This window comes from Syngnathus floridae, chromosome 22 (assembly GCF_059516105.1).
Source record: "Syngnathus floridae isolate MCC-2025c chromosome 22, RoL_Sflo_1.0, whole genome shotgun sequence".
NCBI lineage: Eukaryota > Metazoa > Chordata > Actinopteri > Syngnathiformes > Syngnathidae > Syngnathus > Syngnathus floridae.
This window is the reverse complement of record NC_142434.1, coordinates 2253408-2266140: the sequence shown is the minus strand read 5'-3', so window position 1 is coordinate 2266140 and position 12733 is coordinate 2253408. Positions and strand designations below refer to the sequence as shown.

The following is a 12733-nucleotide window of genomic DNA, read 5'->3' as shown; positions in this document are numbered from 1 at the left end:
TATTTAGATGTGCTTCTCGGTCTCGCCTGTTTAGTTACAGGCACGCCTGGTGTACTACATATTGCTTACTCTGAAATCCATTGTTAAAATAATCATGGACAGGCCAATGTTGAAAGAGCAAGCAGCAGGAATGTGATTACGGCCCGATACGGAGAAGCTTGTCAGATGGAATAACATCATTCTCAGCACTTCCCGAGCCACGAGGAAGTCACAACCCATCGGGGCCTCTACCCGGTGAGATGCCGCGTTAAAGAATACATCACGGCTAGATTGGAGGGAGCGAAGCTTTCAAGTGGAAATACGGCTACTAAAAGTGTCGAAGCAACAAAACCCATCCCGTTGATTTCCTCAGCCCAACAATTTCATTTAGATGTTGAGAAAAATTATATGCGAGAAAAACGATAAGCCAGGAAAATGGCAAAATTGGCACTTCCTGTTTAATTTGGCACACTTCCTGTTCATTTTGGAGCACTTCCTGTTCAATTTGGGGCACTTCCTGTTTGATTTAGGGCACTTCCTGTTTGGTATATTTCAAAAATGGGACGCTTCCATCGCTCAGGTGCCTCACAAAAATCGAGGTGCTCAAATAAAATTCTGAAAAACAGGTCTGGCACACGTTGACCTTTCAAACGAACGTATCGTCGCTTAACTCATTTGTACGCAGTGGACCATACACATTTCTTTTTTTAATCATCTTGGAATTACTACTGGGAAAACACAAAATAAAGAAATTGCTTTTAGCTGTTCCACACAAAAACATTTGACAGAATGCAGGCGATAGTAATTTATGGTTGTTGAACCAAAGCTGACTGATTTTTTGAGTCTGGGGTTCTTTTTGGAATTGGTGAAATGACTACGCTGCTTAGACAGTGAATAGAGGGGGCGACATAATTAAAAGTGAATTGGAATTAATCGGATGTGGTCATTTATTAAAGTCCGCCATGTTTTGCATTTAACAGCGCTCATTACGGGAGCTCTTCATTAAAAGGCGAGCAGAAATCGAGAGTTGGAAGACAATGCGGCTGCAATCAGCGCCGCTCGCTGCAAAAATACGCTTTGCTCGTTGACAACCCTACGCTGCAAATAGCAATGGGTCCCCTGCTGATTATGTAAATAGCAGGAGATCCTAATCTACAAACACCATTAATCATGTCCATGTGGTGTAATGTGTTTTTTCTCCAAGATTCACATGAGGGCCTCAATTTAGGAGTGAAGCTAGTCAATTGCGTATCATTAGCACCAGTTGTTACTTTGAAGGCGGAGCACGGGTGGCCTGCTATACATTTATAATATTGATTATTAATTTTGCATTTAGTTTGATTTTAGGTGTTTTATTTTTATATGTTTAATTGTTATTAATTTTTTTTTAATTTTTATAAATAACTTTTAGTTCCTTTTTTTTAATGTATGGAGTATATGTAATAATTTTAAATATATGATTATTGCTTTCTGGGTGTCAATTTGAAACTATAGATAAATGCTAGTCTCATTAAATTCATTTTAATTAACATGAAATGAAAAGCATGGCGAGTTTAAATTTGCCAGGTAATATACAATACACGGTGCCAATACTAATGACACTTTTTTTTTTTAATTATGAACAGTTGTGCAGCATCCTTTTTAATGGCTGTTTTAATAGAAATGCAAATTAATTGTGTACACGTTGCTCCTACGCCACATTGAAATGATCCCGGGAATTGGGATAATGAAGAATCAATGGAGCAACATATTGGATGTAGATGTTCATCAATATGGAGCTAGCACGTCACAGGAGTTTGTGTTTTTCATTACGCTGGCATTTTCCATAATAAATAACAGCATTTAAAATGACGCTGCTCATGGGCCAACTTTTTTTTTTTTTTTTTTGCTTTGCAGAGAGCTAATTTGCATACATATGACTGGAACACGTCCTTTGGCACTAAAGTCAAGAAGAGTGCAGCGTCTAGACGCAAGTAGGAAATGATTCGCATTTCCTAAAAGACGGCCCAGGAGAAGAACATTTGACTGCTTATCGTCCAGACATGTCTAGCCTTTTTCCTCGGCCTGCCAATTGCTTCTCTCTTGATGGACAGCACTTCCCCACATGTGAATTTACATCTCTGTTACCTCGCAGACAGGCTAATTTAAAAACATGCGGGGGATGAAAAGCGATCGGTGACACAGACGCTGTTCGTCATATTGTTTTATTTCACAGATTTGGTGCCAATTAAAGACAGGATGTGCTCAAATGTCAGGAGACTTGGCACACTTTAGGTAAAAATCTGACAGGCCTAACAGATTACGGTGTGCTGAAATTCGAGGGGGAAAACAACAATAAAAAAATATCAGGAATTTAAATTTATGGCCTGATAATTTATGTGACGATAAAACTGGCAAGTGAAAATGAATCGGCCGCAACTACGAGTGAGGTGAAGTCACACTGTTCAATTATCTTGAGGTGTAAATGAGTTTTATTAGTGCTGTAAAAAGATTTTTTTTCCTTCTTTTTTAAATATAAAAATATAAAATATAAATATATTTATATGAATATATTATTTATATAAATATATTATATACATATTTAAATATTTATAAATTATTAGCGCTTTAAAAATAAATATTTTTTTCTTTTTTTAAATGTAAAAATATAAATAATATATTTATATGAATATATTATTTCTTTATATAAATATATATATTTATATATTTATAAATATTTATAAATTATTTAAATTATACATTTGTATATTTTAAAAAAAATATATATATATATAATATATATATATATATAAAGCTAGCTTTTGCTTTATCACAGATTTCTACTACATGTAATATTTTGACATACGCTGCTGTGGCAGTGGAGATAAAGTTCATGGCAAAAAACAAACAAAGCCGAGTCTTTAGTTGTCCCAAAATAAAGCCAGATGGTGTGCATGTTTGCTGATGTGCTGGTAATCCTGTTTCATGCTCTCCTGGAGAGGAGTCCCACCATTCTCCCCGGGCATGACAATCCCACCTACAGGAGTGTATCAGCAACCTCCGCAACACCACTATGACTGATGTGTTTACGCTTTTTTTCCCCTCATCACATTTACCCCCCCCCCCTCCCCTCCCTTGCTACTCACAGGACTGACTCCTCAACATACACAACCAATGAGTCACAGCACAGTAAAACCAGAACATTTGAAAATATTTTTCTTCATTTAAGAAAGAAGGGTAAAAAAAAAAAAGGCCCGAGAAAGGAAAAACGGGGCCCTTACTTTGTGACTTTCAGGGCCGCTTGATCGTGAAAAGAATGTATGGCAATGACATCAGGCTGGTGATAAATTAAGGGAAGCTCTCCTCCTACTGATGGATCCTCTGAAAGAAAGGCAGAAAGATGGAGAGATGAGATGGAGATGAAGAAGTGGCGGGGGGAGAGAAGGCAAGGGGAGTAGCTGTCTATTGACGCTGCTGCAAATGTTCCCCTGGCTGCCTCTGACAAAAATGGATGATTTTTATTAAGAGCCTTGGCTTTGTATCTTCCATCTCATATATCTCCTCTAACAGAGGAAGGCCATCTCGGAAGCCGACATGGAAGACAAGTAGTGCGGGGCTTTTATTTGGAGGGCTGCGCTTGCGTGCATTTAAAACCATCTTGCTTCCATTTAAAAAAAAAAAGACATTTTGGACACTTTCTATCAGATTGGACCAAGAGTTTATCGACATAAAGCCAAAAATGAGAGAATATATAAACCTTTGTACCAACCCAGTTTCAAAAGTTTGCCAAAAAAAAAAAAAAGTCTGTATTTCCCATGACTGTGCTGACGCATGAATTTTAAATCATACATTTATCTATTTTGTATTCCGTTCAGGTGAGTTCCAGGTATCAATGCCGAGCTGAAAATCAAACTACAAAAAGTCAAAATGATTTACAAACACTTACCATGATAGTCCAGGGAAATCTTTACATGACTAGTTACAGCAACAAACACAACTAACAAATTACCAGGACAAGATGGCACACCTGGTGAAGCCACAAGCTGATTGGTTGGGAAAGAAAGGCAGGACTGAAGCCACCATGAAATGGGACAACAAATCTAAAATAAAAATACTAATCATGAGAAATTCAAAAATATCTAGGAAGCACAGTGACAAAAAAAAATCCATTAATTCTTAACAATTCTAAATGGTTTGGGCTGAGATTTGTTCCACTGGGGGCGTGGCTAATAGTTGCTCCACCCCTGCTTTTGGGATCTCCATGCTAACCTTTGCACTAATGCTGCCCAATGTGAGTGACCCCAAAATAAATTAAAAATAATAATAATAATACTGTCCAAACATAAATGGCTTTTTGGGGCATGAAAAAAAAAACTATTTTGCCCTTTCAACCAGCAATACACTTAAGTAGTGTGAAGATTATTATTGAGTTGGACCGATTATTCCAAATTTGCCAACTAGAAAAATGAGCAATTTTGAAAACATAATATTTCCTCCCGTTGACATTTTGCTGCAGCCTGCCAGTCTAAATATCACACGTGTGTTTTTGCAGCTTTTTATCAACTCGTCAATGTAGTAGCAATGGCTACCTAATACGCCCAGCATTACCTCGTGTGTCGGATACCTGTATTGCAAATCATCAGCAGGTAGTGCACAAGCGTTTTGTGTTTGTTTGACCAACGCGAGGGTTTAGTGAGCCCAAGACACGGAGTCACAAACGGATTGCACAAATAACTCAGCAGCCTCTAACAATGTCGGCCCACGGTGGCTTAACCGCCTGCGTGGCTGTGAGCATTTGTCAGCTTAACGCAAATTGATGCAACTAAAGCTCCGTTTCCAGCGAACTGCATCATATAGTGTGGCACAATCTGCAAAGGTAAACCCTCGGCCTGCCACCAAGGTGTGTAGGCGGGATGGAGATATCTGCGCCGTACAGTGCTACGAGTCATACCAATATATTTTTGGAAATTGTATTCTGCCTTCTTCAAAACCCGGACCTGGGTTTTTTTTTCCATGGAAGCAGGAACTTTATTTTTATGTATTTATTTATTTATTTATGTATTTATTTACGTATTTATTTAATTAGTTTAAATTTTTCTATTTCTATAAACAATTCTTCTACAAGGGGGAATCAAATGCCCAGTTGAAGACTAAAAACTGGAGTGAGCCCAAAAATACTGTACTTTCTGTTTTTATTTGTCTTTAATCAAGTTTAGTGTCAAACTAAATGTAAGCCATCTAGTGGCCAACTGTGGAATTACAGCAAAAAGGGAAGCGGGACCAAAATACTTTCTTGAATTCTTGAATTACTTTTACTTTGTGAATATACAAACAGTAGTCATTATTTAGATGCTAAACTCATCCCGACAACAAGAACGAGATGACTTGCACAAACACACTTTAATCAAGTTTAGTGCCAAACTAAATGTGGGCCATCTAGTGGCCAACTGTGGAATTACAGCAAAAAGGGACGCAGAACAAAATACTTTCTTGAATTGCTTTTACTTTGTGAATATACAAACAGTAGTCATTATTTAGATGCTAAACTCATCCCGACAACAAGAACAAGATGACTTGCACAAACACACTTTCTTATTTCCATTCCATCCTGAATTTCTTCGCGAGCTGTTCTACACCCAGAAAGCAACCTTTGACACCCAGCTCAGCAACTCATCCTTCCTAGGGGGACTCTTTGGGCTCAGCTTCTTGTTGTGGTACGCACACCTCCGCATACCAATGACAGCTGCCATAAACCACAATCGAACAAGAAAGTAGCACACACACACACACACACTTGAAAGGTGTGTGCAACTGCCACCGGAGAACAAACAGGGGACAAATCGGGTCTTGTGCTGATCAATAAAGTATTCTCCGCGCCACCACTCTGTCACCTCCATTTCTATAAAAACAACACCGAGACTAGATTTGTTGCATCCAGTGAAGGATAATAGGTGATAACGTCGCCTTGGCAACCGTTCCGCTGCGTACATGCCATAAGGGGCTTCGGTACTTGCTATTCACACCTGAATGTTTATTCTCATATTGGCAGATTGTCAGTGTAAACATTCTTCCTTTGGCTGACAATAGATTTCTAGACACACACAAAAAAAGGTAATAAAAAAAAGAAAATATTGAAGGTTTCGAGGGTGTAAATATAATAACGTCAGTCCCCACGTTTGTATGAGTCATCTTGCAAGTCCCACATGGATGGGACCTTGAATTTCATCTGCTTTGAATGCAGTAAACACTGAGTTATAAAATGTTATGGATGATTGGATGCTTCATCGCCCATGTATGATTATAGTGGTGGGATGTCATCCCTTTGTGGTTCTATTAGGAACTCAATTTACTCTTTGGGGATGCTTATGTTGTAGCAACAACAGCATAGTCCATAGTTCAACATTGACACGCTATTTTTTTTAGCAATTGCTAAGTCTATTGCTTTGTCTGTTTTTTTTTCTCTCATTATTTTCAATTATTATTATTTTAATTTTTTTTTCTCTCATTATTTTCAATTATTATTATTTTCAATTATTATTATTTTCTATTATTATTATTATTACCAGTGCTTTTAAAATTGAGTAAAATATTTCAAATGTCCAGCCGTCATTATTTTTGACTTGATTTCCCAAGATTGTAAACCGAGAATCTCGCAAGCACAACATTTCAGTATCCCCTAAATTCTCCCTCTCTTTCTAATGATTAATTTATTCACTGTTTGGAAAGTGAAAAATAAATCTTTGATGTATTATTTATTTAGTCTTCCATGTCATCAGGCTCTTTTCAATATAAGCCTCTATTGGAATTACTACTTGCAGAATTCCACTTCCGCATTTATCAGGAAATTCAAATTAAATAAAAAAAATCCTCTACATGAAGACAACAACTCCTCAATGATAACACAATAAGGTTTGAAGACAAGGAGAAAAAAAAATTGCGAACATACAATATGTAGTTTCCCCCCCGCTGTGCATCACAGCACTGCGGCTAGAGTTGAACATTAAATGTTCTATCGCTTCAAAAATGAAAGCGAGCTGGCCAAACAGAAATTTGCTAAAGAGATTTTTCACAAGCCTTTGAAAAAGATCATCCATATGCTCTGAATGGGAGAGTGACTCATAAAAGTGCTTAACTATTGAACAGTGCTGTTCAAACACAAGCGCTGGATTCCCATAAAACTCCACAGACAACGCTCTCCTCGACAATTTCATAATTTTTGCTCTTCAAATTAATTAGAGGAGATTAAAAACAATGAAGTCGGAATCGGAAACCCAGTTTTTTTTTTTTAACAAAAAACATGGAATTCATTATAGCGTCTGTTATCTTTGAAGCTCAAAACATCTTCGATCCACTGAGCCCGGCCTGGAATCAGACAAAAAAAAAATGTCTCTCTCAGTTTCTTGACAGTTAAATTATTTTGGAAACTAATGAGCTCTAAATGGCCAACAAGGTCCAAAGAAAAGATTTGATGGGTCGATGGCGCCAGGTAAAAGCCTCAAGGACCAATTACTGAGCTGGTCACATGACAGCAACAGGCATTGAATTATTCCTCCTGGCTAAAAATATATTTGAGCTCAAATCCAATTTGGAGAAGCTTTAGCAAATCAAAGAAGTGAGGTTTGCATTTTATCTGCCACTTGTTTTGGGCTGAAGGACAGAAGATCAAGTGGAACCCCACAGAGGCAAAAAAAAAAGGACAGAAACAAAGATGGCAAGAGCACCAAAGGCTAGCAGGGGCTCAGAGAAAGAAATGAAAAATGTTGAAAGTTAATGGAGGTTGAGAAGTGGGATCAGGACAGAAGAGGGGAGAACAAATGGATTCCACGCCGTCCATTACAGCAGCCGCCGTGCGCTGGAGTGCCGCGAGCCAAAATGCCCGATTTATTCCGGGTATAATGAGGCGCCGCCGACGCCCGATGCGAGGTTAAGTCGATAGGTAGCCCACATTTAAAGTAGCCGTGTCCTGTAATGGCATCTCCAGGCGAAAGATTCCAATAAAGCATCTCATCTGTCATCATAAAAATTTAGCTTGGGATTTTTTACCGCCACTCTATTCGCCGTCCCGCCGGCATCACACAAACAGAAATTTTGAGGACATTACTGAAATCCTGGAGACTTCTATCGACTTTACCTTAACCCCAAGATAAGCCTTCACCTTGAAATGTGATTATTTACATAACTCCAATTGCCTTCCATCCCCACAAGGAAGCAGGTCCAGATTTACGTCCTCATATGTACTTGATGTCACCGGGCTCATATCGATTACAGAACTGTACCAAGCAATTTAATTACTGCATCTAAAATATCTTGCCAAGCAATCATTAAGATGAGCCAAGTGAGCTGGAGGTATCTTACTGAACAATCCTGTTAAGGCTTTTAGTGCTTTGGATCACACTCCGTTATGCCACAATCCTTGACCCGGCCATTTGTCTTTTCTTCATTTTGCCCATTTCTATCCAACCGCAAGAATGTATCTTTAAGCTGGCCAAATAAAAGTCAATTGAAAATATTGGTTTTAGATTACAGAACTTAACTGATTTTATGGCAAACTAGAACATATTTTCCAAAGATCATTGGTGTCAAACTCGAGGCTCGGGGGCCGGATACGGTCCACCACCTCATTGTGTATCGACTTGTGTCAATTCTAAAATTACAAATTGTCCTAATTTTTCTTCTTTAATACCATTCATCCTTTTTAAAATATTTGAACAGATTTACTCACCTGTGATTTCAAAACTAGTTAGCATTTGTTGCTATACTATATTTAAGGCGCTGACAGTTTGACACCCCGGCCATATATTCAAGCAGATTGATGACTTTAATTGCATGATCTTGCTGATTTAGTAACACTCTAATTGTTTGTGCCCAGGTGTACTTTGTATTCCCCCCCCGACCCCCCAACACCTAACTACCTTGTTAATCTCAGTCATCAAGTGCAAAGTCATCACGGGCTAATGGTGCACGCACAGTAAATGGTAGGAAGGGCCATTATAAGCCATCCAACAAATCTCCCCTCACACAATCATTGTTCCTGAAAGTGTGGCGGAAAATCCGCTGGCCGCACCAAAAGTGTGACTAGAATTCACATCGGATAATCAGAAAGGACCTTCATTGATTAAAAGATAATTATCTGCTTAACCGGACCCAATCAAAGAGCATGAATATTTATGAGACAAACATCTGAAATAGGTTTTTTTCCACAGACTTTGTTCCAAAACTGAACATTTTAACACCATTGATTTTTGTATCATTTGTGCTCGTATTGCGTTTTGTTTGTTTCCGCGTTGCTGCGAGATTCGACTCATCCTTCTTTGCCTTTTAAAGCACGGGAGGAGGGAGGGGCTGACGATAAATCAAATCCGCCCGGTTACTGCTTTAGAGCTCCACAGGTCCGCGAGGACATTGCCCACTTCCTTGCATTAATCTTTTAATGGACTCTCCTCCCTTCTCTTTGGCAGATGCACTTCCCCTGACAGGTCAGCAACGATTGTCGGGGTCATTAGTCCTGTGATAGGCTGAACGATAAGATCAGCAACAATGGCGACAAGGTGTGGGAGAGACCACTTTGGGGGAGGGGGGGGGGTGGTCTTGCAAGGTCGTTGCGAGAGCAGGTCCATTTAGTACCCAATGTTTAGGTTGGTGATGCATATTTCTCTTCTTGAATGTTTTATTCTTAAAATAGCTAATGCACCACTGGCAGAATTGTTTTTTTTTTTTGCAAAGTTTGGTAAACCCCAGCGTAAAAACTTCTATTGCACTATTGACTTTCAATATCTAATTCACCGAAGCTCATATCACCAAGCTTTCTCATTGTTCCAGTTCACCTTAAAAAAAAATCCAAAATAAATGCTCGGTCCGTTCTCAGAGGCGGTTCTCGCTCACAAAATTGACTCCTGGCTGTACGATGTGGACGAATGGTGTGGAGTTGATGGTTTGATAGCGGCGAGATGTATTTCTTAATCAACACCGGGGTGGAAGGCTAACACAGTAAATGTGGCCCACTACTCACAACAAGTCCCTTGAGAGATTATACCAATTGCCTTTCCTGAAATGAATTCAGTGACCTACTGTAATATGAAATTCATTTGCACATAGGCAGCCGCTGCCAGACAATAATGTGGGTGTGTGTGGGTGTGTGTGTGTGGGGAGGACTGCGGTGCATTGTTGGCATGTACCACAATGCCGTGTGAAACACAATAAAAAATATTTTAATAGCTGTGCACATTACAATCAATAACTATTGAAAGGAATATCTTATATTGGCAGGTATGTTAACTCACTCAGAATTACATTGACTTTTTTGCACTACAGTTGATAAAATGTAATATCGTAACACTAGATTTACTACTTTTTATATTATATTTTTGATTTATATTTTTTATATTTTATGGATTGTATGTTTTTATACTTTTTATATACTTTTATGCAAATGGAGTTGCGGCCAATTGCAAAATATTATATCATAATGTATGACCACTAAATCTTATACTTTTTATTGATACTTTTTAATATTTTGTCTTTTTTTATTTTTTTTATACTTTAATGCATGATGAAATTTGATATTTTATGAATTATATTTGATATTTTTTTAATACTTTTTACATACTTTTATGCAAATGCGGCCAATTGCAAAATATTTTATCATAATGTATGACCTCTATATTTTTATATTACACTTTTTATTGATAGTTTTTAATATTTTATACGTTTTTTTATACTTTAATGCATGATGAAATAACTTACGCGACCAAAGCGTTACTATAAGTACATTATGAACGTCTTATCATGCCGGGGTAGTATTTTGCATTTTTTCTTATCGTCAAAACTGCTTTCCGAAGAAATACTGAAGCTTTTTCTTTGTTTTGCGGAGTGGCGTTTGAACAAAAGCCTCTTTGCAAACGCAATAGGCAGATCAAAACAAACCGTGCATGTCAAACTAAATGAGCTCGAGCATCGCTCGTTGAACTCTCACATGAGCATTCTCGCATTGGCGTTATTGTTTTAGATTAGACGAAACAAAAACATTTGGACTAATTAGTCCAAGGCCTGAATGATCGCTAATTAGAATAAGTGCTTCAGAGGGAATATTTTAGAAGAGGAAGGCCGACCGGGAGAGGAAGATAAAACCCTGATTGTTGTGTTTAGACGAATACAGAGACTTGGATATAAAAAAAAAAGACATTACTGTTGAAGAACTAAAGGCGATATGGTAAAGATGTATTTTTATTTTAAGTGACAATTTTTTTTATTTTCTTTGACAGCGATGAAAAATCGTTGACTCAACCAGCCTCTTTAACCACGACTCCTTTAAACATCAAGGCAAGCGAGGGTGGTTTATTTATCTTGTAAACACACACACATTGCTAATTACACCACATATCACGTTAAAAAGAATTCCACCTCCGTCAAAGTCACGGCGGCTCGATAGAGATTATTTCTCTTTTGCCCGTCTTTTCTTTTGCCAGGACAGGATTAAAAGCTGGTTATTGTTCAATCGCTTTAATGTCGCCCCTCTTTCTCTCTCTCTCCGCTGTCGTTTCAAGTTAATTAAATTTCTTCCAGGGCAATGGCGTATTGGCTGGCTGACAGGTAACATTATAAAGCGTGACCTTCCTAGAGTTGTTATCCTTTTGACAGCACAGATACTCTGTGGTCGGGAATAGATGCAAGGCTGATACTATCTGGGCATCCTGTCCTGTCCTGGGACGCCATTTTGCTGCAAATGTCACTTGCAACCTACAGATTGTATCACAGCAGGTGATCAATATTCAGGATGAACATTTAGGAAAAATTCCATGTTTTTTTCCATATACCGTCATTTCTTGACTATAAGCCGCACCCGTATATAAGCCGCAGGTGATCAATATTCAGGATGAGCATTTCGGAAAAAATCCATGTTTTTTTCCATATACCGTCATTTCTTGACTATAACCCGCACCCAAATATATACTAATAAAATATATAAGAGAATAATCCTACAATGACATCATGAGAAATCCATAGATAATTCGCAGCGGACAAAAAGCCGAGTCGGGAAAATACGATAATTCCAAAACGGTCATGTCTCAGCATTCGCACACGGTCTTGTGCCCTTCGCCCGAGTGATCTCAGTGGCCTCGTGTACGTTTGAGTGTGATGTGTGAGGACAAGCGAGCACCATGTTCAATTGTCCATTCAGCGAGCTCAGCAGCGTGTGAAGGCCCTGTGGCCAGAGCAGCAAACAATGACTGAGTGTCAAGCTTCTTCTCAGATCATCAAATGATGTGCTTTTATGCTCCTTGTGGACAACTCTTGCAATGACCCTTTTTTTTTTTATCATTGCAAGGATTTTTTTTGCTTCGGGGTTGTCACTGTGGTTAAAGCAAATCTAGAGCAATAAACATGGTGTGTTTGACTTGTTTTGATCTATATACTCTTTTTGGATAGAACTGTTCCCAAGTAACCACTTTTTTTTTTTTTTTTTTAACAGCCTCGCTGGAAAGACTTGTGAAGAGTTTTGCAGGGCGAAAGATGTCCATGAAGTGGAACTAGAAGCCAAGAGGAAGTAGAATCCGAGTTTTCTGCCCCAAATAAAGAGTCACAGCCGAGGGATTTGAACTCAGACAAACCCTCGAAGAGAGAGAAACAACACGTGCAATGGATACAAGATGTGATCATAAAAAAAAAAAAAAAACTCCGACAATCAATCCGACAGATGAGTTGCCGGTGACAATTTGTTCCTGAGAACACATGACAAAACAGAATGCGATGCTTTCAGCAATGGCTGCCGGCTCCA

At 38.4% G+C, this 12733-nt stretch overlaps 1 long non-coding RNA gene across 7 annotated transcripts in view; it reads right to left on the bottom strand.

The window, feature by feature from the left end:
• Window positions 1-4140, bottom strand: part of LOC148379136 (uncharacterized) — an 86185-nt gene extending 82045 nt beyond the window's left edge. For 5 of the 7 annotated variants that reach the window (XR_015855339.1, XR_015855336.1, XR_015855338.1 and 2 more), the window contains exons 1-2: window positions 3905-4139; window positions 3240-3339 (exon numbers count right to left, since the gene is read on the bottom strand). This is a non-coding gene — a long non-coding RNA (uncharacterized LOC148379136). Of the gene's footprint in view, window positions 1-3239; window positions 3340-3904 lie in introns of all 7 variants that reach the window. The other 2 variants (XR_015855341.1, XR_015855335.1) reach the window with 2 other exon arrangements.
• Between the last annotated feature and the right edge of the window lie 8593 nt (window positions 4141-12733).